The 18207-nt window shown below is 46.0% G+C and overlaps 36 non-coding genes across 36 annotated transcripts; all 36 read right to left on the bottom strand.

Annotated features, from left to right (window-relative positions):
- Positions 1-251: 251 nt before the first annotated feature.
- On the bottom strand, positions 252-370 carry LOC126566180 (5S ribosomal RNA). Its single transcript, XR_007607246.1, has one exon. It is a non-coding gene; the product is annotated as a 5S ribosomal RNA (ribosomal RNA).
- Positions 371-759: 389 nt separating this feature from the next.
- On the bottom strand, positions 760-878 carry LOC126566179 (5S ribosomal RNA). The gene has a single exon (XR_007607245.1). It is a non-coding gene; the product is annotated as a 5S ribosomal RNA (ribosomal RNA).
- Positions 879-1267: 389 nt separating this feature from the next.
- LOC126566177 (5S ribosomal RNA) lies at positions 1268-1386 on the bottom strand. The gene has a single exon (XR_007607243.1). It is a non-coding gene; the product is annotated as a 5S ribosomal RNA (ribosomal RNA).
- A 389-nt stretch (positions 1387-1775) lies between these two features.
- On the bottom strand, positions 1776-1894 carry LOC126566176 (5S ribosomal RNA). Its single transcript, XR_007607242.1, has one exon. It is a non-coding gene; the product is annotated as a 5S ribosomal RNA (ribosomal RNA).
- Positions 1895-2284: 390 nt separating this feature from the next.
- LOC126566175 (5S ribosomal RNA) lies at positions 2285-2403 on the bottom strand. Its single transcript, XR_007607241.1, has one exon. It is a non-coding gene; the product is annotated as a 5S ribosomal RNA (ribosomal RNA).
- Positions 2404-2791: 388 nt separating this feature from the next.
- Positions 2792-2913, bottom strand: LOC126566270 (5S ribosomal RNA). The gene has a single exon (XR_007607330.1). It is a non-coding gene; the product is annotated as a 5S ribosomal RNA (ribosomal RNA).
- Positions 2914-3305: 392 nt separating this feature from the next.
- On the bottom strand, positions 3306-3424 carry LOC126566174 (5S ribosomal RNA). Its single transcript, XR_007607240.1, has one exon. It is a non-coding gene; the product is annotated as a 5S ribosomal RNA (ribosomal RNA).
- Positions 3425-3812: 388 nt separating this feature from the next.
- On the bottom strand, positions 3813-3931 carry LOC126566173 (5S ribosomal RNA). Its single transcript, XR_007607239.1, has one exon. It is a non-coding gene; the product is annotated as a 5S ribosomal RNA (ribosomal RNA).
- Positions 3932-4316: 385 nt separating this feature from the next.
- Positions 4317-4435, bottom strand: LOC126566172 (5S ribosomal RNA). The gene has a single exon (XR_007607238.1). It is a non-coding gene; the product is annotated as a 5S ribosomal RNA (ribosomal RNA).
- Positions 4436-4821: 386 nt separating this feature from the next.
- On the bottom strand, positions 4822-4940 carry LOC126566171 (5S ribosomal RNA). The gene has a single exon (XR_007607237.1). It is a non-coding gene; the product is annotated as a 5S ribosomal RNA (ribosomal RNA).
- A 386-nt stretch (positions 4941-5326) lies between these two features.
- On the bottom strand, positions 5327-5445 carry LOC126566170 (5S ribosomal RNA). Its single transcript, XR_007607236.1, has one exon. It is a non-coding gene; the product is annotated as a 5S ribosomal RNA (ribosomal RNA).
- Positions 5446-5831: 386 nt separating this feature from the next.
- Positions 5832-5950, bottom strand: LOC126566169 (5S ribosomal RNA). Its single transcript, XR_007607235.1, has one exon. It is a non-coding gene; the product is annotated as a 5S ribosomal RNA (ribosomal RNA).
- Positions 5951-6337: 387 nt separating this feature from the next.
- On the bottom strand, positions 6338-6456 carry LOC126566168 (5S ribosomal RNA). The gene has a single exon (XR_007607234.1). It is a non-coding gene; the product is annotated as a 5S ribosomal RNA (ribosomal RNA).
- A 386-nt stretch (positions 6457-6842) lies between these two features.
- Positions 6843-6961, bottom strand: LOC126566165 (5S ribosomal RNA). Its single transcript, XR_007607232.1, has one exon. It is a non-coding gene; the product is annotated as a 5S ribosomal RNA (ribosomal RNA).
- Positions 6962-7347: 386 nt separating this feature from the next.
- LOC126566164 (5S ribosomal RNA) lies at positions 7348-7466 on the bottom strand. The gene has a single exon (XR_007607231.1). It is a non-coding gene; the product is annotated as a 5S ribosomal RNA (ribosomal RNA).
- A 386-nt stretch (positions 7467-7852) lies between these two features.
- LOC126566163 (5S ribosomal RNA) lies at positions 7853-7971 on the bottom strand. The gene has a single exon (XR_007607230.1). It is a non-coding gene; the product is annotated as a 5S ribosomal RNA (ribosomal RNA).
- A 388-nt stretch (positions 7972-8359) lies between these two features.
- LOC126566162 (5S ribosomal RNA) lies at positions 8360-8478 on the bottom strand. Its single transcript, XR_007607229.1, has one exon. It is a non-coding gene; the product is annotated as a 5S ribosomal RNA (ribosomal RNA).
- A 386-nt stretch (positions 8479-8864) lies between these two features.
- Positions 8865-8983, bottom strand: LOC126566161 (5S ribosomal RNA). The gene has a single exon (XR_007607228.1). It is a non-coding gene; the product is annotated as a 5S ribosomal RNA (ribosomal RNA).
- A 386-nt stretch (positions 8984-9369) lies between these two features.
- Positions 9370-9488, bottom strand: LOC126566160 (5S ribosomal RNA). The gene has a single exon (XR_007607227.1). It is a non-coding gene; the product is annotated as a 5S ribosomal RNA (ribosomal RNA).
- Positions 9489-9874: 386 nt separating this feature from the next.
- Positions 9875-9993, bottom strand: LOC126566159 (5S ribosomal RNA). The gene has a single exon (XR_007607226.1). It is a non-coding gene; the product is annotated as a 5S ribosomal RNA (ribosomal RNA).
- Positions 9994-10378: 385 nt separating this feature from the next.
- LOC126566158 (5S ribosomal RNA) lies at positions 10379-10497 on the bottom strand. The gene has a single exon (XR_007607225.1). It is a non-coding gene; the product is annotated as a 5S ribosomal RNA (ribosomal RNA).
- A 388-nt stretch (positions 10498-10885) lies between these two features.
- Positions 10886-11004, bottom strand: LOC126566157 (5S ribosomal RNA). The gene has a single exon (XR_007607224.1). It is a non-coding gene; the product is annotated as a 5S ribosomal RNA (ribosomal RNA).
- A 386-nt stretch (positions 11005-11390) lies between these two features.
- On the bottom strand, positions 11391-11509 carry LOC126566155 (5S ribosomal RNA). Its single transcript, XR_007607223.1, has one exon. It is a non-coding gene; the product is annotated as a 5S ribosomal RNA (ribosomal RNA).
- A 386-nt stretch (positions 11510-11895) lies between these two features.
- LOC126566153 (5S ribosomal RNA) lies at positions 11896-12014 on the bottom strand. The gene has a single exon (XR_007607221.1). It is a non-coding gene; the product is annotated as a 5S ribosomal RNA (ribosomal RNA).
- Positions 12015-12400: 386 nt separating this feature from the next.
- LOC126566233 (5S ribosomal RNA) lies at positions 12401-12519 on the bottom strand. Its single transcript, XR_007607295.1, has one exon. It is a non-coding gene; the product is annotated as a 5S ribosomal RNA (ribosomal RNA).
- Positions 12520-12905: 386 nt separating this feature from the next.
- Positions 12906-13024, bottom strand: LOC126566152 (5S ribosomal RNA). The gene has a single exon (XR_007607220.1). It is a non-coding gene; the product is annotated as a 5S ribosomal RNA (ribosomal RNA).
- A 388-nt stretch (positions 13025-13412) lies between these two features.
- LOC126566151 (5S ribosomal RNA) lies at positions 13413-13531 on the bottom strand. Its single transcript, XR_007607219.1, has one exon. It is a non-coding gene; the product is annotated as a 5S ribosomal RNA (ribosomal RNA).
- A 386-nt stretch (positions 13532-13917) lies between these two features.
- On the bottom strand, positions 13918-14036 carry LOC126566149 (5S ribosomal RNA). The gene has a single exon (XR_007607218.1). It is a non-coding gene; the product is annotated as a 5S ribosomal RNA (ribosomal RNA).
- Positions 14037-14422: 386 nt separating this feature from the next.
- LOC126566148 (5S ribosomal RNA) lies at positions 14423-14541 on the bottom strand. Its single transcript, XR_007607217.1, has one exon. It is a non-coding gene; the product is annotated as a 5S ribosomal RNA (ribosomal RNA).
- A 384-nt stretch (positions 14542-14925) lies between these two features.
- Positions 14926-15044, bottom strand: LOC126566146 (5S ribosomal RNA). The gene has a single exon (XR_007607215.1). It is a non-coding gene; the product is annotated as a 5S ribosomal RNA (ribosomal RNA).
- Positions 15045-15435: 391 nt separating this feature from the next.
- On the bottom strand, positions 15436-15554 carry LOC126566145 (5S ribosomal RNA). The gene has a single exon (XR_007607214.1). It is a non-coding gene; the product is annotated as a 5S ribosomal RNA (ribosomal RNA).
- Positions 15555-15945: 391 nt separating this feature from the next.
- LOC126566144 (5S ribosomal RNA) lies at positions 15946-16064 on the bottom strand. The gene has a single exon (XR_007607213.1). It is a non-coding gene; the product is annotated as a 5S ribosomal RNA (ribosomal RNA).
- A 391-nt stretch (positions 16065-16455) lies between these two features.
- LOC126566143 (5S ribosomal RNA) lies at positions 16456-16574 on the bottom strand. The gene has a single exon (XR_007607212.1). It is a non-coding gene; the product is annotated as a 5S ribosomal RNA (ribosomal RNA).
- Positions 16575-16963: 389 nt separating this feature from the next.
- LOC126566142 (5S ribosomal RNA) lies at positions 16964-17082 on the bottom strand. The gene has a single exon (XR_007607211.1). It is a non-coding gene; the product is annotated as a 5S ribosomal RNA (ribosomal RNA).
- A 388-nt stretch (positions 17083-17470) lies between these two features.
- LOC126566140 (5S ribosomal RNA) lies at positions 17471-17589 on the bottom strand. Its single transcript, XR_007607209.1, has one exon. It is a non-coding gene; the product is annotated as a 5S ribosomal RNA (ribosomal RNA).
- A 388-nt stretch (positions 17590-17977) lies between these two features.
- On the bottom strand, positions 17978-18096 carry LOC126566139 (5S ribosomal RNA). Its single transcript, XR_007607208.1, has one exon. It is a non-coding gene; the product is annotated as a 5S ribosomal RNA (ribosomal RNA).
- Positions 18097-18207: the final 111 nt, after the last annotated feature.

Genomic DNA, 18207 nt, shown 5'->3' with positions numbered 1-18207 from the left:
ACCACCTCGAACAATGGAAAAAAATACATCCAATGGAGATTCGAACCTTATTCCCTCCCTTTCTACGCACTTTACGTTGTCTAAAAATAGAACACGATTTGTAAGGGAAACAATGGCTGGGAATGAGGAGTCATTTAAATATGCTTTTCTTAACATCCGAGTATCTCATGGCAGCCCTCCACAGCTAGGCATTCATTTTCTATCTGTGCACGCAGCTAGTTGGGAAGGTACAACATAAAAAAAGGTGAAGATGCCAACGACACATGGTTTTCCCAAGTGGTCACCCACCTAAGTACTAGCCATGCCCGATGTTGCTTAACTTCGGTGATCGGACGAGAACCGGTGTGTTCAACATGGTATGGTCGTTGACAAGCATGGCCATCGCTCGCACGCATCAAGAACCACCGTCTTCTGGGCATCGGTAACGGTACGCCACCATGTAGGCCGAAGGCCTGGAACGAGTTCAAAGGACACAGGATGCAACACATTTCGGATTTTACACTGCAAATGCTAACTCGAACAATGGAAAAAAATACATCCAAAGGAGATTCGAACTTTATTCCTTCCCTTTCTACGCACTTTACGTTGTCTAAAAATAGAACACGATTTGTAAGGGAAACCATGGCTGGGAAAGAGGAGTCATTTAAATATCCTTTTCTTAAAATGCGAGTATCCCATGGCAACCCTCCACAGCTAGGCATTCATTTTCTATCCGTGCACGCAGCTAGTTGGGCAGGTACAACATAAAAAAGGTGAAGATGCCAACGACACATGGTTTTCCCAAGTGGTCACCCACCTAAGTACTAGCCATGCCCGATGTTGCTTAACTTCGGTGATCGGACGAGAACCGGTGTGTTCAACATGGTATGGTCGTTGACAAGCATGGCCATCGCTCGCACGCATCAAGAACCACCGTCTTCTGGGCATCGGTAACAGTACGCCACCATGTAGGCCGAAGGCCTGGAACGAGTTCAGAGGACACAGGATGCAACACATTTAAGATTTTACACTGCAAATATCACCTCGAACAATGGAAAAAAATACATCGAATGGAGATTCGAACCTTATTCCCTCCCTTTCTACGCACTTTACGTTGTCTAAAAATAGAACACGATTTGTAAGGGAAACAATGGCTGGGAATGAGGAGTCATTTAAATATGCTTTTCTTAACATCCGAGTATCTCATGGCAGCCCTCCACAGCTAGGCATTCATTTTCTATCCGTGCACGCAGCTAGATGGGAAGGTACAACATAAAAAAGGTGAAGATGCCAACGACACATGGTTTTCCCAAGTGGTCACCCACCTAAGTACTAGCCATGCCCGATGTTGCTTAACTTCGGTGATCGGACGAGAACCGGTGTGTTCAACATGGTATGGTCGTTGACAAGCATGGCCATCGCTCGCACGCATCAAGAACCACCGTCTTCTGGGCATCGGTAACAGTACGCCACCATGTAGGCCGAAGGCCTGGAACGAGTTCAGAGGACACAGGATGCAACACATTTAAGATTTTACACTGCAAATATCACCTCGAACAATGGAAAAAAATACATCGAATGGAGATTCGAACCTTATTCCCTCCCTTTCTACGCACTTTACGTTGTCTAAAAATAGAACACGATTTGTAAGGGAAACAATGGCTGGGAATGAGGAGTCGTTTAAATATCCTTTTCTTAATATGCGAGTATCCCATGGCAACCCTCCACAGCTAAGCATTCATTTTCTATCCGTGCACGCAGCTAGTTGGGCAGGTACAACATAAAAAAGGTGAAGATGCCAACGACACATGGTTTTCCCAAGTGGTCACCCACCTAAGTACTAGCCATGCCCGATGTTGCTTAACTTCGGTGATCGGACGAGAACCGGTGTGTTCAACATGGTATGGTCGTTGACAAGCATGGCCATCGCTCGCACGCATCAAGAACCACCGTCTTCTGGGCATCGGTAACAGTACGCCACCATGTAGGCCGAAGGCCTGGAACGAGTTCAGAGGACACAGGATGCAACACATTTCAGATTTTACACTGCAAATGCCACCTCGAGCAATGGAAAAAAATACATCCAAAAGAGATTCGAACTTTATTCCTTCCCTTTCTAAGCACTTTACGTTGTCTAAAAATAGAACACGATTTGTAAGGGAAACAATGGCTGGGAATGAGGAGTCGTTTAAATATCCTTTTCTTAATATGCGAGTATCCCATGGCAACCCTCCACAGCTAAGCATTCATTTTCTATCCGTGCACGCAGCTAGTTGGGCAGGTACAACATAAAAAAGGTGAAGGATGCCAACGACACATGGTTTTCCCAAGTGGTCACCCACCTAAGTACTAGCCATGCCCGATGTTGCTTAACTTCGGTGATCGGACGAGAACCGGTGTGTTCAACATGGTATGGTCGTTGACAAGCATGGCCATCGCTCGCACGCATCAAGAACCACCGTCTTCTGGGCATCGGTAACAGTACGCCACCATGTAGGCCAAAGGCCTGGAACAAGTTCAAAGGACACAGGATGCAACACATTTCGGATTTTACACTGCAAATGCTTCCTCGAACAATGGAAAAAATACATCCAAAAGAGATTCGAACCTTATTCCTTCCCTTTCTACGCACTTTACGTTGTCTAAAAATAGAACACGATTTGTAAGGGAAACAATGGCTGGGAATGAGGAGTCATTTAAATATCCTTTTCTTAACATGCGAGTATCTCATGGCAGCCCTCCACAGCTAGGCATTCATTTTCTATCCGTGCACGCAGCTAGTTGGGCAGGTACAACATAAAAAAGGTGAAGATGCCAACGACACATGGTTTTCCCAAGTGGTCACCACCCACCTAAGTACTAGCCATGCCCGATGTTGCTTAACTTCGGTGATCGGACGAGAACCGGTGTGTTCAACATGGTATGGTCGTTGACAAGCATGGCCATCGCTCGCACGCATCAAGAACCACCGTCTTCCGGGCATCGGTAACAGTACGCCACCATGTAGGCCGAAGGCCTGGAACGAGTTCAGAGGACACAGGATGCAACACATTTCGGATTTTACACTGCAAATACCACCTCGAACAATGGAAAAAAAAAAAACATCCAAAAGAGATTCGAACCTTATTCATTCCTTTTCTACGCACTTTACGTTGTCTAAAAATAGAACACGATTTGTAAGGGAAACAATGACTGGGAATGAGGAGTCATTTAAATATCCTTTTCTTAACATGCGAGTATCTCATGGCAGCCCTCCACAGCTAGGCATTCATTTTCTATCCGTGCACGCAGCTAGTTGGGCAGGTACAACATAAAAAAGGTGAAGATGCCAACGACACATGGTTTTCCCAAGTGGTCACCCACCTAAGTACTAGCCATGCCCGATGTTGCTTAACTTCGGTGATCGGACGAGAACCGGTGTGTTCAACATGGTATGGTCGTTGACAAGCATGGCCATCGCTCGCACGCATCAAGAACCACCGTCTTCTGGGCATCGGTAACAGTACGCCACCATGTAGGCCGAAGGCCTAGAACGAGTTCAAAGGACACAGGATGCAACACATTTCAGATTTTACACTGCAAATGCTTCCTCGAACAATGGAAAAAAAATACATCCAAAGGAGATTCGAACCTTATTCTTTCCCTTTCTACGCACTTTACGTTGTCTAAAAATAGAACACGATTTGTAAGGGAAACAATGGCTGGGAATGAGGAGTCATTTAAATATCCTTTTCTTAACATGCGAGTATCTCATGGCAGATACCGCCACAGCTAGGCATTTTCTATCCGTGCACGCAGCTAGTTGGGCAGGTACAACATAAAAAAGGTGAAGATGCCAACGACACATGGTTTTCCCAAGTGGTCACCCACCTAAGTACTAGCCATGCCCGATGTTGCTTAACTTCGGTGATCGGACGAGAACCGGTGTGTTCAACATGGTATGGTCGTTGACAAGCATGGCCATCGCTCGCACGCATCAAGAACCACCGTCTTCTGGGCATCGGTAACAGTACGCCACCATGTAGGCCGAAGGCCTGGAACGAGTTCAGAGGACACAGGATGCAACACATTTCGGATTTTACACTGCAAATATCACCTCGAACAATGGAAAAAAATACATCCAAAAGAGATTCGAACCTTATTCCCTCCCTTTCTACGCACTTTACGTTGTCTAAAAATAGAACACGATTTGTAAGGGAAACAATGGCTGAAAATGAGGAGTCATTTAAATATCCTTTTCTTAACATGCGAGTATCCCATGGCAGCCCTCCACAGCTAGGCATTTTCTATCCGTGCACGCAGCTAGTTGGGCAGGTACAACATAAAAAAGGTGAAGATGCCAACGACACATGGTTTTCCCAAGTGGTCACCCACCTAAGTACTAGCCATGCCCGATGTTGCTTAACTTCGGTGATCGGACGAGAACCGGTGTGTTCAACATGGTATGGTCGTTGACAAGCATGGCCATCGCTCGCACGCATCAAGAACCACCGTCTTCTGGGCATCGGTAACAGTACGCCACCATGTAGGCCGAAGGCCTAGAACGAGTTCAAAGGACACAGGATGCAACACATTTCAGATTTTACACTGCAAATGCTTCCTCGAACAATGGAAAAAAAATACATCCAAAGGAGATTCGAACCTTATTCTTTCCCTTTCTACGCACTTTACGTTGTCTAAAAATAGAACACGATTTGTAAGGGAAACAATGGCTGGGAATGAGGAGTCATTTAAATATCCTTTTCTTAACATGCGAGTATCTCATGGCAATCCTCCACAGCTAGGCATTTTCTATCCGTGCACGCAGCTAGTTGGGCAGGTACAACATAAAAAAGGTGAAGATGCCAACGACACATGGTTTTCCCAAGTGGTCACCCACCTAAGTACTAGCCATGCCCGATGTTGCTTAACTTCGGTGATCGGACGAGAACCGGTGTGTTCAACATGGTATGGTCGTTGACAAGCATGGCCATCGCTCGCACGCATCAAGAACCACCGTCTTCTGGGCATCGGTAACAGTACGCCACCATGTAGGCCGAAGGCCTAGAACGAGTTCAAAGGACACAGGATGCAACACATTTCAGATTTTACACTGCAAATGCTTCCTCGAACAATGGAAAAAAAATACATCCAAAGGAGATTCGAACCTTATTCTTTCCCTTTCTACGCACTTTACGTTGTCTAAAAATAGAACACGATTTGTAAGGGAAACAATGGCTGAAAATGAGGAGTCATTTAAATATCCTTTTCTTAACATGCGAGTATCCCATGGCAATCCTCCAAAGCTAGGCATTTTCTATCCGTGCACGCAGCTAGTTGGGCAGGTACAACATAAAAAAGGTGAAGATGCCAACGACACATGGTTTTCCCAAGTGGTCACCCACCTAAGTACTAGCCATGCCCGATGTTGCTTAACTTCGGTGATCGGACGAGAACCGGTGTGTTCAACATGGTATGGTCGTTGACAAGCATGGCCATCGCTCGCACGCATCAAGAACCACCGTCTTCTGGGCATCGGTAACAGTACGCCACCATGTAGGCCGAAGGCCTAGAACGAGTTCAAAGGACACAGGATGCAACACATTTCAGATTTTACACTGCAAATGCTTCCTCGAACAATGGAAAAAAAATACATCCAAAGGAGATTCGAACCTTATTCTTTCCCTTTCTACGCACTTTACGTTGTCTAAAAATAGAACACGATTTGTAAGGGAAACAATGGCTGGGAATGAGGAGTCATTTAAATATCCTTTTCTTAACATGCGAGTATCTCATGGCAATCCTCCACAGCTAGGCATTTTCTATCCGTGCACGCAGCTAGTTGGGCAGGTACAACATAAAAAAGGTGAAGATGCCAACGACACATGGTTTTCCCAAGTGGTCACCCACCTAAGTACTAGCCATGCCCGATGTTGCTTAACTTCGGTGATCGGACGAGAACCGGTGTGTTCAACATGGTATGGTCGTTGACAAGCATGGCCATCGCTCGCACGCATCAAGAACCACCGTCTTCTGGGCATCGGTAACGGTACGCCACCATGTAGGCCGAAGGCCTGGAACAAGTTCAAAGGACACAGGATGCAACACATTTCAGATTTTACACTGCAAATGCTACCTCGAACAATGGAAAAAAAAATACATCCAAAGGAGATTCGAACCTTATTCCTTCCCTTTCTACGCGCTTTACGTTGTCTAAAAATAGAACACGATTTGTAAGGGAAACAATGGCTGGGAATGAGGAGTCATTTAAATATCCTTTTCTTAACATGCGAGTATCTCATGGCAATCCTCCACAGCTAGGCATTTTCTATCCGTGCACGCAGCTAGTTGGGCAGGTACAACATAAAAAAGGTGAAGATGCCAACGACACATGGTTTTCCCAAGTGGTCACCCACCTAAGTACTAGCCATGCCCGATGTTGCTTAACTTCGGTGATCGGACGAGAACCGGTGTGTTCAACATGGTATGGTCGTTGACAAGCATGGCCATCGCTCGCACGCATCAAGAACCACCGTCTTCTGGGCATCGGTAACAGTACGCCACCATGTAGGCCGAAGGCCTGGAACGAGTTCAGAGGACACAGGATGCAACACATTTCGGATTTTACACTGCAAATATCACCTCGAACAATGGAAAAAAAATACATCCAAAGAAGATTCGAACCTTATTCCCTCCCTTTCTACGCACTTTACGTTGTCTAAAAATAGAACACGATTTGTAAGGGAAACAATGGCTGGGAATGAGGAGTCATTTAAATATCCTTTTCTTAACATGCGAGTATCTCATGGCAATCCTCCACAGCTAGGCATTTTCTATCCGTGCACGCAGCTAGTTGGGCAGGTACAACATAAAAAAGGTGAAGATGCCAACGACACATGGTTTTCCCAAGTGGTCACCCACCTAAGTACTAGCCATGCCCGATGTTGCTTAACTTCGGTGATCGGACGAGAACCGGTGTGTTCAACATGGTATGGTCGTTGACAAGCATGGCCATCGCTCGCACGCATCAAGAACCACCGTCTTCTGGGCATCGGTAACGGTACGCCACCATGTAGGCCGAAGGCCTGGAACAAGTTCAAAGGACACAGGATGCAACACATTTCAGATTTTACACTGCAAATGCTACCTCGAACAATGGAAAAAAAATACATCCAAAGGAGATTCGAACCTTATTCCTTCCCTTTCTACGCGCTTTACGTTGTCTAAAAATAGAACACGATTTGTAAGGGAAACAATGGCTGGGAATGAGGAGTCATTTAAATATCCTTTTCTTAACATGCGAGTATCTCATGGCAATCCTCCACAGCTAGGCATTTTCTATCCGTGCACGCAGCTAGTTGGGCAGGTACAACATAAAAAAGGTGAAGATGCCAACGACACATGGTTTTCCCAAGTGGTCACCCACCTAAGTACTAGCCATGCCCGATGTTGCTTAACTTCGGTGATCGGACGAGAACCGGTGTGTTCAACATGGTATGGTCGTTGACAAGCATGGCCATCGCTCGCACGCATCAAGAACCACCGTCTTCTGGGCATCGGTAACAGTACGCCACCATGTAGGCCGAAGGCCTGGAACGAGTTCAGAGGACACAGGATGCAACACATTTCGGATTTTACACTGCAAATATCACCTCGAACAATGGAAAAAAAATACATCCAAAGAAGATTCGAACCTTATTCCTTCCCTTTCTACGCGCTTTACGTTGTCTAAAAATAGAACACGATTTGTAAGGGAAACAATGGCTGGGAATGAGGAGTCATTTAAATATCCTTTTCTTAACATGCGAGTATCTCATGGCAATCCTCCACAGCTAGGCATTTTCTATCCGTGCACGCAGCTAGTTGGGCAGGTACAACATAAAAAAGGTGAAGATGCCAACGACACATGGTTTTCCCAAGTGGTCACCCACCTAAGTACTAGCCATGCCCGATGTTGCTTAACTTCGGTGATCGGACGAGAACCGGTGTGTTCAACATGGTATGGTCGTTGACAAGCATGGCCATCGCTCGCACGCATCAAGAACCACCGTCTTCTGGGCATCGGTAACGGTACGCCACCATGTAGGCCGAAGGCCTGGAACGAGTTCAGAGGACACAGGATGCAACACATTTCAGATTTTACACTGCAAATACCACCTCGAACAATGGAAAAAATACATCCAAAAGAGATTCGAACCTTATTCCCTCCCTTTCTACGCACTTTACGTTGTCTAAAAATAGAACACGATTTGTAAGGGAAACAATGGCTGGGAATGAGGAGTCATTTAAATATCCTTTTCTTAACATGCGAGTATCTCATGGCAGTCCTCCAAAGCTAGGCATTAATTTTCTATCCGTGCACGCAGCTAGTTGGGCAGGTACAACATAAAAAAGGTGAAGATGCCAACGACACATGGTTTTCCCAAGTGGTCACCCACCTAAGTACTAGCCATGCCCGATGTTGCTTAACTTCGGTGATCGGACGAGAACCGGTGTGTTCAACATGGTATGGTCGTTGACAAGCATGGCCATCGCTCGCACGCATCAAGAACCACCGTCTTCTGGGCATCGGTAACAGTACGCCACCATGTAGGCCGAAGGCCTGGAACGAGTTCAGAGGACACAGGATGCAACACATTTCGGATTTTACACTGCAAATATCACCTCGAACAATGGAAAAAAAATACATCCAAAGAAGATTCGAACCTTATTCCTTCCCTTTCTACGCGCTTTACGTTGTCTAAAAATAGAACACGATTTGTAAGGGAAACAATGGCTGGGAATGAGGAGTCATTTAAATATCCTTTTCTTAACATCCGAGTATCTCATGGCAGTCCTCCAAAGCTAGGCATTTTCTATCCGTGCACGCAGCTAGTTGGGCAGGTACAACATAAAAAAGGTGAAGATGCCAACGACACATGGTTTTCCCAAGTGGTCACCCACCTAAGTACTAGCCATGCCCGATGTTGCTTAACTTCGGTGATCGGACGAGAACCGGTGTGTTCAACATGGTATGGTCGTTGACAAGCATGGCCATCGCTCGCACGCATCAAGAACCACCGTCTTCTGGGCATCGGTAACAGTACGCCACCATGTAGGCCGAAGGCCTGGAACGAGTTCAGAGGACACAGGATGCAACACATTTCGGATTTTACACTGCAAATATCACCTCGAACAATGGAAAAAAAATACATCCAAAGAAGATTCGAACCTTATTCCTTCCCTTTCTACGCGCTTTACGTTGTCTAAAAATAGAACACGATTTGTAAGGGAAACAATGGCTGGGAATGAGGAGTCATTTAAATATCCTTTTCTTAACATGCGAGTATCTCATGGCAATCCTCCACAGCTAGGCATTTTCTATCCGTGCACGCAGCTAGTTGGGCAGGTACAACATAAAAAAGGTGAAGATGCCAACGACACATGGTTTTCCCAAGTGGTCACCCACCTAAGTACTAGCCATGCCCGATGTTGCTTAACTTCGGTGATCGGACGAGAACCGGTGTGTTCAACATGGTATGGTCGTTGACAAGCATGGCCATCGCTCGCACGCATCAAGAACCACCGTCTTCTGGGCATCGGTAACAGTACGCCACCATGTAGGCCGAAGGCCTGGAACGAGTTCAGAGGACACAGGATGCAACACATTTCGGATTTTACACTGCAAATATCACCTCGAACAATGGAAAAAAAATACATCCAAAGAAGATTCGAACCTTATTCCTTCCCTTTCTACGCGCTTTACGTTGTCTAAAAATAGAACACGATTTGTAAGGGAAACAATGGCTGGGAATGAGGAGTCATTTAAATATCCTTTTCTTAACATGCGAGTATCTCATGGCAATCCTCCACAGCTAGGCATTTTCTATCCGTGCACGCAGCTAGTTGGGCAGGTACAACATAAAAAAGGTGAAGATGCCAACGACACATGGTTTTCCCAAGTGGTCACCCACCTAAGTACTAGCCATGCCCGATGTTGCTTAACTTCGGTGATCGGACGAGAACCGGTGTGTTCAACATGGTATGGTCGTTGACAAGCATGTCCATCGCTCGCACGCATCAAGAACCACCGTCTTCTGGGCATCGGTAACAGTACGCCACCATGTAGGCCGAAGGCCTGGAACAAGTTCAGAGGACACAGGATGCAACACATTTCAGATTTTGCACTGCAAATGCTACTTCGAACAATGTAAAAAAATACATCCAAAATAGATTCGAAATTTATTCCTTCCCTTTCTACGCACTTTACGTTGTCTAAAAATAGAACACGATTTGTAAGGGAAACAATGGCTGGGAATGAGGAGTCATTTAAATATCCTTTTCTTAACATGCGAGTATCTCATGGCAATCCTCCACAGCTAGGCATTTTCTATCCGTGCACGCAGCTAGTTGGGCAGGTACAACATAAAAAAGGTGAAGATGCCAACGACACATGGTTTTCCCAAGTGGTCACCCACCTAAGTACTAGCCATGCCCGATGTTGCTTAACTTCGGTGATCGGACGAGAACCGGTGTGTTCAACATGGTATGGTCGTTGACAAGCATGGCCATCGCTCGCACGCATCAAGAACCACCGTCTTCTGGGCATCGGTAACAGTACGCCACCATGTAGGCCGAAGGCCTAGAACGAGTTCAAAGGACACAGGATGCAACACATTTCAGATTTTACACTGCAAATGCTTCCTCGAACAATGGAAAAAAAATACATCCAAAGGAGATTCGAACCTTATTCTTTCCCTTTCTACGCACTTTACGTTGTCTAAAAATAGAACACGATTTGTAAGGGAAACAATGGCTGGGAATGAGGAGTCATTTAAATATCCTTTTCTTAACATGCGAGTATCTCATGGCAGATACCGCCACAGCTAGGCATTTTCTATCCGTGCACGCAGCTAGTTGGGCAAGTACAACATAAAAAAGGTGAAGATGCCAACGACACATGGTTTTCCCAAGTGGTCACCCACCTAAGTACTAGCCATGCCCGATGTTGCTTAACTTCGGTGATCGGACGAGAACCGGTGTGTTCAACATGGTATGGTCGTTGACAAGCATGGCCATCGCTCGCACGCATCAAGAACCACCGTCTTCTGGGCATCGGTAACAGTACGCCACCATGTAGGCCGAAGGCCTAGAACGAGTTCAAAGGACACAGGATGCAACACATTTCAGATTTTACACTGCAAATGCTTCCTCGAACAATGGAAAAAAAATACATCCAAAGGAGATTCGAACCTTATTCTTTCCCTTTCTACGCACTTTACGTTGTCTAAAAATAGAACACGATTTGTAAGGGAAACAATGGCTGGGAATGAGGAGTCATTTAAATATCCTTTTCTTAACATGCGAGTATCTCATGGCAATCCTCCACAGCTAGGCATTTTCTATCCGTGCACGCAGCTAGTTGGGCAGGTACAACATAAAAAAGGTGAAGATGCCAACGACACATGGTTTTCCCAAGTGGTCACCCACCTAAGTACTAGCCATGCCCGATGTTGCTTAACTTCGGTGATCGGACGAGAACCGGTGTGTTCAACATGGTATGGTCGTTGACAAGCATGGCCATCGCTCGCACGCATCAAGAACCACCGTCTTCTGGGCATCGGTAACGGTACGCCACCATGTAGGCCGAAGGCCTGGAACAAGTTCAAAGGACACAGGATGCAACACATTTCAGATTTTACACTGCAAATGCTACCTCGAACAATGGAAAAAAAATACATCCAAAGGAGATTCGAACCTTATTCCTTCCCTTTCTACGCGCTTTACGTTGTCTAAAAATAGAACACGATTTGTAAGGGAAACAATGGCTGGGAATGAGGAGTCATTTAAATATCCTTTTCTTAACATGCGAGTATCTCATGGCAATCCTCCACAGCTAGGCATTTTCTATCCGTGCACGCAGCTAGTTGGGCAGGTACAACATAAAAAAGGTGAAGATGCCAACGACACATGGTTTTCCCAAGTGGTCACCCACCTAAGTACTAGCCATGCCCGATGTTGCTTAACTTCGGTGATCGGACGAGAACCGGTGTGTTCAACATGGTATGGTCGTTGACAAGCATGGCCATCGCTCGCACGCATCAAGAACCACCGTCTTCTGGGCATCGGTAACGGTACGCCACCATGTAGGCCGAAGGCCTGGAACAAGTTCAAAGGACACAGGATGCAACACATTTCAGATTTTACACTGCAAATGCTACCTCGAACAATGGAAAAAAAATACATCCAAAGGAGATTCGAACCTTATTCCTTCCCTTTCTACGCGCTTTACGTTGTCTAAAAATAGAACACGATTTGTAAGGGAAACAATGGCTGGGAATGAGGAGTCATTTAAATATCCTTTTCTTAACATGCGAGTATCTCATGGCAATCCTCCACAGCTAGGCATTTTCTATCCGTGCACGCAGCTAGTTGGGCAGGTACAACATAAAAAAGGTGAAGATGCCAACGACACAAGGTTTTCCCAAGTGGTCACCCACCTAAGTACTAGCCATGCCCGATGTTGCTTAACTTCGGTGATCGGACGAGAACCGGTGTGTTCAACATGGTATGGTCGTTGACAAGCATGGCCATCGCTCGCACGCATCAAGAACCACCGTCTTCTGGGCATCGGTAACAGTACGCCACCATGTAGGCCGAAGGCCTGGAACGAGTTCAGAGGACACAGGATGCAACACATTTCGGATTTTACACTGCAAATATCACCTCGAACAATGGAAAAAAAATACATCCAAAGAAGATTCGAACCTTATTCCTTCCCTTTCTACGCGCTTTACGTTGTCTAAAAATAGAACACGATTTGTAAGGGAAACAATGGCTGGGAATGAGGAGTCATTTAAATATCCTTTTCTTAACATGCGAGTATCTCATGGCAATCCTCCACAGCTAGGCATTTTCTATCCGTGCACGCAGCTAGTTGGGCAGGTACAACATAAAAAAGGTGAAGATGCCAACGACACATGGTTTTCCCAAGTGGTCACCCACCTAAGTACTAGCCATGCCCGATGTTGCTTAACTTCGGTGATCGGACGAGAACCGGTGTGTTCAACATGGTATGGTCGTTGACAAGCATGGCCATCGCTCGCACGCATCAAGAACCACCGTCTTCTGGGCATCGGTAACGGTACGCCACCATGTAGGCCGAAGGCCTGGAACGAGTTCAGAGGACACAGGATGCAACACATTTCAGATTTTACACTGCAAATACCACCTCGAACAATGGAAAAAATACATCCAAAAGAGATTCGAACCTTATTCCCTCCCTTTCTACGCACTTTACGTTGTCTAAAAATAGAACACGATTTGTAAGGGAAACAATGGCTGGGAATGAGGAGTCATTTAAATATCCTTTTCTTAACATGCGAGTATCTCATGGCAGTCCTCCAAAGCTAGGCATTAATTTTCTATCCGTGCACGCAGCTAGTTGGGCAGGTACAACATAAAAAAGGTGAAGATGCCAACGACACATGGTTTTCCCAAGTGGTCACCCACCTAAGTACTAGCCATGCCCGATGTTGCTTAACTTCGGTGATCGGACGAGAACCGGTGTGTTCAACATGGTATGGTCGTTGACAAGCATGGCCATCGCTCGCACGCATCAAGAACCACCGTCTTCTGGGCATCGGTAACAGTACGCCACCATGTAGGCCGAAGGCCTGGAACGAGTTCAGAGGACACAGGATGCAACACATTTCGGATTTTACACTGCAAATATCACCTCGAACAATGGAAAAAAAATACATCCAAAGAAGATTCGAACCTTATTCCTTCCCTTTCTACGCGCTTTACGTTGTCTAAAAATAGAACACGATTTGTAAGGGAAACAATGGCTGGGAATGAGGAGTCATTTAAATATCCTTTTCTTAACATGCGAGTATCTCATGGCAATCCTCCACAGCTAGGCATTTTCTATCCGTGCACGCAGCTAGTTGGGCAGGTACAACATAAAAAAGGTGAAGATGCCAACGACACATGGTTTTCCCAAGTGGTCACCCACCTAAGTACTAGCCATGCCCGATGTTGCTTAACTTCGGTGATCGGACGAGAACCGGTGTGTTCAACATGGTATGGTCGTTGACAAGCATGGCCATCGCTCGCACGCATCAAGAACCACCGTCTTCTGGGCATCGGTAACAGTACGCCACCATGTAGGCCGAAGGCCTGGAACGAGTTCAGAGGACACAGGATGCAACACATTTCGGATTTTACACTGCAAATATCACCTCGAACAATGGAAAAAAAATACATCCAAAGAAGATTCGAACCTTATTCCTTCCCTTTCTACGCGCTTTACGTTGTCTAAAAATAGAACACGATTTGTAAGGGAAACAATGGCTGGGAATGAGGAGTCATTTAAATATCCTTTTCTTAACATGCGAGTATCTCATGGCAATCCTCCACAGCTAGGCATTTTCTATCCGTGCACGCAGCTAGTTGGGCAGGTACAACATAAAAAAGGTGAAGATGCCAACGACACATGGTTTTCCCAAGTGGTCACCCACCTAAGTACTAGCCATGCCCGATGTTGCTTAACTTCGGTGATCGGACGAGAACCGGTGTGTTCAACATGGTATGGTCGTTGACAAGCATGGCCATCGCTCGCACGCATCAAGAACCACCGTCTTCTGGGCATCGGTAACGGTACGCCACCATGTAGGCCGAAGGCCTGGAACGAGTTCAGAGGACACAGGATGCAACACATTTCAGATTTTACACTGCAAATACCACCTCGAACAATGGAAAAAATACATCCAAAAGAGATTCGAACCTTATTCCCTCCCTTTCTACGCACTTTACGTTGTCTAAAAATAGAACACGATTTGTAAGGGAAACAATGGCTGGGAATGAGGAGTCATTTAAATATCCTTTTCTTAACATGCGAGTATCTCATGGCAATCCTCCACAGCTAGGCATTTTCTATCCGTGCACGCAGCTAGTTGGGCAGGTACAACATAAAAAAGGTGAAGATGCCAACGACACATGGTTTTCCCAAGTGGTCACCCACCTAAGTACTAGCCATGCCCGATGTTGCTTAACTTCGGTGATCGGACGAGAACCGGTGTGTTCAACATGGTATGGTCGTTGACAAGCATGGCCATCGCTCGCACGCATCAAGAACGATGCCCAGAAGACGGGCATCGGTAACGGTACGCCACCATGTAGGCCGAAGGCCTGGAACGAGTTCAGAGGACACAGGATGCAACACATTTCAGATTTTACACTGCAAATGCTTCCTCGAACAATGGAAAAAATACATCCAAAGGAGATTCGAACCTTATTCTTTCCCTTTCTACGCACTTTACGTTGTCTAAAAATAGAACACGATTTGTAAGGGAAACAAAGGCTGGGAATGAGGAGTCATTTAAATATCCTTTTCTTAACATGCGAGTATCTCATGGCAGCCCTCCACAGCTAAGCATTAATTTTCTATCCGTGCACGCAGCTAGTTGGGCAGGTACAACATAAAAAAGGTGAAGATGCCAACGACACATGGTTTTCCCAAGTGGTCACCCACCTAAGTACTAGCCATGCCCGATGTTGCTTAACTTCGGTGATCGGACGAGAACCGGTGTGTTCAACATGGTATGGTCGTTGACAAGCATGGCCATCGCTCGCACGCATCAAGAACGATGCCCAGAAGACGGGCATCGGTAACGGTACGCCACCATGTAGGCCGAAGGCCTGGAACGAGTTCAGAGGACACAGGATGCAACACATTTCGGATTTTACACTGCAAATGCTAGCTCGAACAATGGAAAAAATACATCCAAAAGAGATTCGAACCTTATTCCCTCCCTTTCTACGCACTTTACGTTGTCTAAAAATAGAACACGATTTGTAAGGGAAACAATGGCTGGGAATGAGGAGTCGTTTAAATATCCTTTTCTTAAAATGCGAGTATCCCATGGCAACCCTCCACAGCTAAGCATTCATTTTCTATCCGTGCACGCAGCTAGTTGGGCAGGTACAACATAAAAAAGGTGAAGATGCCAACGACACATGGTTTTCCCAAGTGGTCACCCACCTAAGTACTAGCCATGCCCGATGTTGCTTAACTTCGGTGATCGGACGAGAACCGGTGTGTTCAACATGGTATGGTCGTTGACAAGCATGGCCATCGCTCGCACGCATCAAGAACGATGCCCAGAAGACGGGCATCGGTAACGGTACGCCACCATGTAGGCCGAAGGCCTGGAACGAGTTTAGAGGACACAGGATGCAACACATTTCAGATTTTACACTGCAAATGCTTCCTCGAACAATGGAAAAAATACATCCAAAAGAGATTCGAACCTTATTCCTTCCCTTTCTACGCACTTTACGTTGTCTAAAAATAGAACATGATTTGTAAGGGAAACAATGGCTGGGAATGAAGAGTCATTTAAATATCCTTTTCTTAATATGCGAGTATCCCATGGCAACCCTCCACAGCTAAGCATTAATTTTCTATCCGTGCACGCAGCTAGTTGGGCAGGTACAACATAAAAAAGGTGAAGATGCCAACGACACATGGTTTTCCCAAGTGGTCACCCACCTAAGTACTAGCCATGCCCGATGTTGCTTAACTTCGGTGATCGGACGAGAACCGGTGTGTTCAACATGGTATGGTCGTTGACAAGCATGGCCATCGCTCGCACGCATCAAGAACCACCGTCTTCTGGGCATCGGTAACAGTACGCCACCATGTAGGCCGAAGGCCTGGAACGAGTTCAGAGGACACAGGATGCAACACATTTCGAATTTTACACTGCAAATGCTACCTCGAACAATGGAAAAAAATACATCCAAAGGAGATTCGAACCTTATTCTTTCCCTTTCTACGCACTTTACGTTGTCTAAAAATAGAACACGATTTGTAAGGGAAACAATGACTGGGAATGAGGAGTCATTTAAATATCCTTTTCTTAACATGCGAGTATCTCATGGCAGTCCTCCAAAGCTAGGCATTAATTTTCTATCCGTGCACGCAGCTAGTTGGGCAGGTACAACATAAAAAAGGTGAAGATGCCAACGACACATGGTTTTCCCAAGTGGTCACCCACCTAAGTACTAGCCATGCCCGATGTTGCTTAACTTCGGTGATCGGACGAGAACCGGTGTGTTCAACATGGTATGGTCGTTGACAAGCATGGCCATCGCTCGCACGCATCAAGAACCACCGTCTTCTGGGCATCGGTAACAGTACGCCACCATGTAGGCCGAAGGCCTAGAACGAGTTCAGAGGACACAGGATGCAACACATTTCAGATTTTACACTGCAAATGCTTCCTCGAACAATGGAAAAAATACATCCAAAAGAGATTCGAACCTTATTCCTTCCATTTCTACGCACTTTAAGTTGTCTAAAAATAGAACACGATTTGTAAGGGAAACAATGGCTGGGAATGAGGAGTGATTTAAATATCCTTTTCTTAACATGCGAGTATCTCATGGCAGCCCTCCACAGCTAGGCATTCATTTTCTATCCGTGCACGCAGCTAGTTGGGCAGGTACAACATAAAAAAGGTGAGGATGCCAACGACACATGGTTTTCCCAAGTGGTCACCCACCTAAGTACTAGCCATGCCCGATGTTGCTTAACTTCGGTGATCGGACGAGAACCGGTGTGTTCAACATGGTATGGTCGTTGACAAGCATGGCCATCGCTCGCACGCATCAACAACCACCGTCTTCTGGGCATCGGTAACAGTACGCCACCATGTAGGCCGAAGGCCTGGAACGAGTTCAGAGGACACAGGATGCAACACATTTCAGATTTTACACTGCAAATGCTACTTCGAACAATGGAAAAAATACATCCAAAATAGATTCGAACCTTAATCCTTCCCTTTCTACGCACTTTACGTTGTCTAAAAATAGAACACGATTTGTAAGGGAAACAATGGCTGGGAATGAGGAGTGATTTAAATATCCTTTTCTTAACATGCGAGTATCTCATGGCAGCCCTCCACAGCTAGGCATTCATTTTCTATCCGTGCACGCAGCTAGTTGGGCAGGTACAACATAAAAAAGGTGAAGATGCCAACGACACATGGTTTTCCCAAGTGGTCACCCACCTAAGTACTAGCCATGCCCGATGTTGCTTAACTTCGGTGATCGGACGAGAACCGGTGTGTTCAACATGGTATGGTCGTTGACAAGCATGGTCATCGCTCGCACGCATCAAGAACCACCGTCTTCTGGGCATCGGTAACGGTACGCCACCATGTAGGCCGAAGGCCTGGAACAAGTTCAGAGGACACAGGATGC

Source organism: Anopheles maculipalpis, chromosome 3RL (genome assembly GCF_943734695.1).
Source record: "Anopheles maculipalpis chromosome 3RL, idAnoMacuDA_375_x, whole genome shotgun sequence".
In the NCBI taxonomy this organism is placed as follows: domain Eukaryota; kingdom Metazoa; phylum Arthropoda; class Insecta; order Diptera; family Culicidae; genus Anopheles; species Anopheles maculipalpis.
The sequence above is the reverse complement of the archived record's forward strand: the minus strand, read 5'-3'. Positions and strand labels throughout refer to the sequence as shown.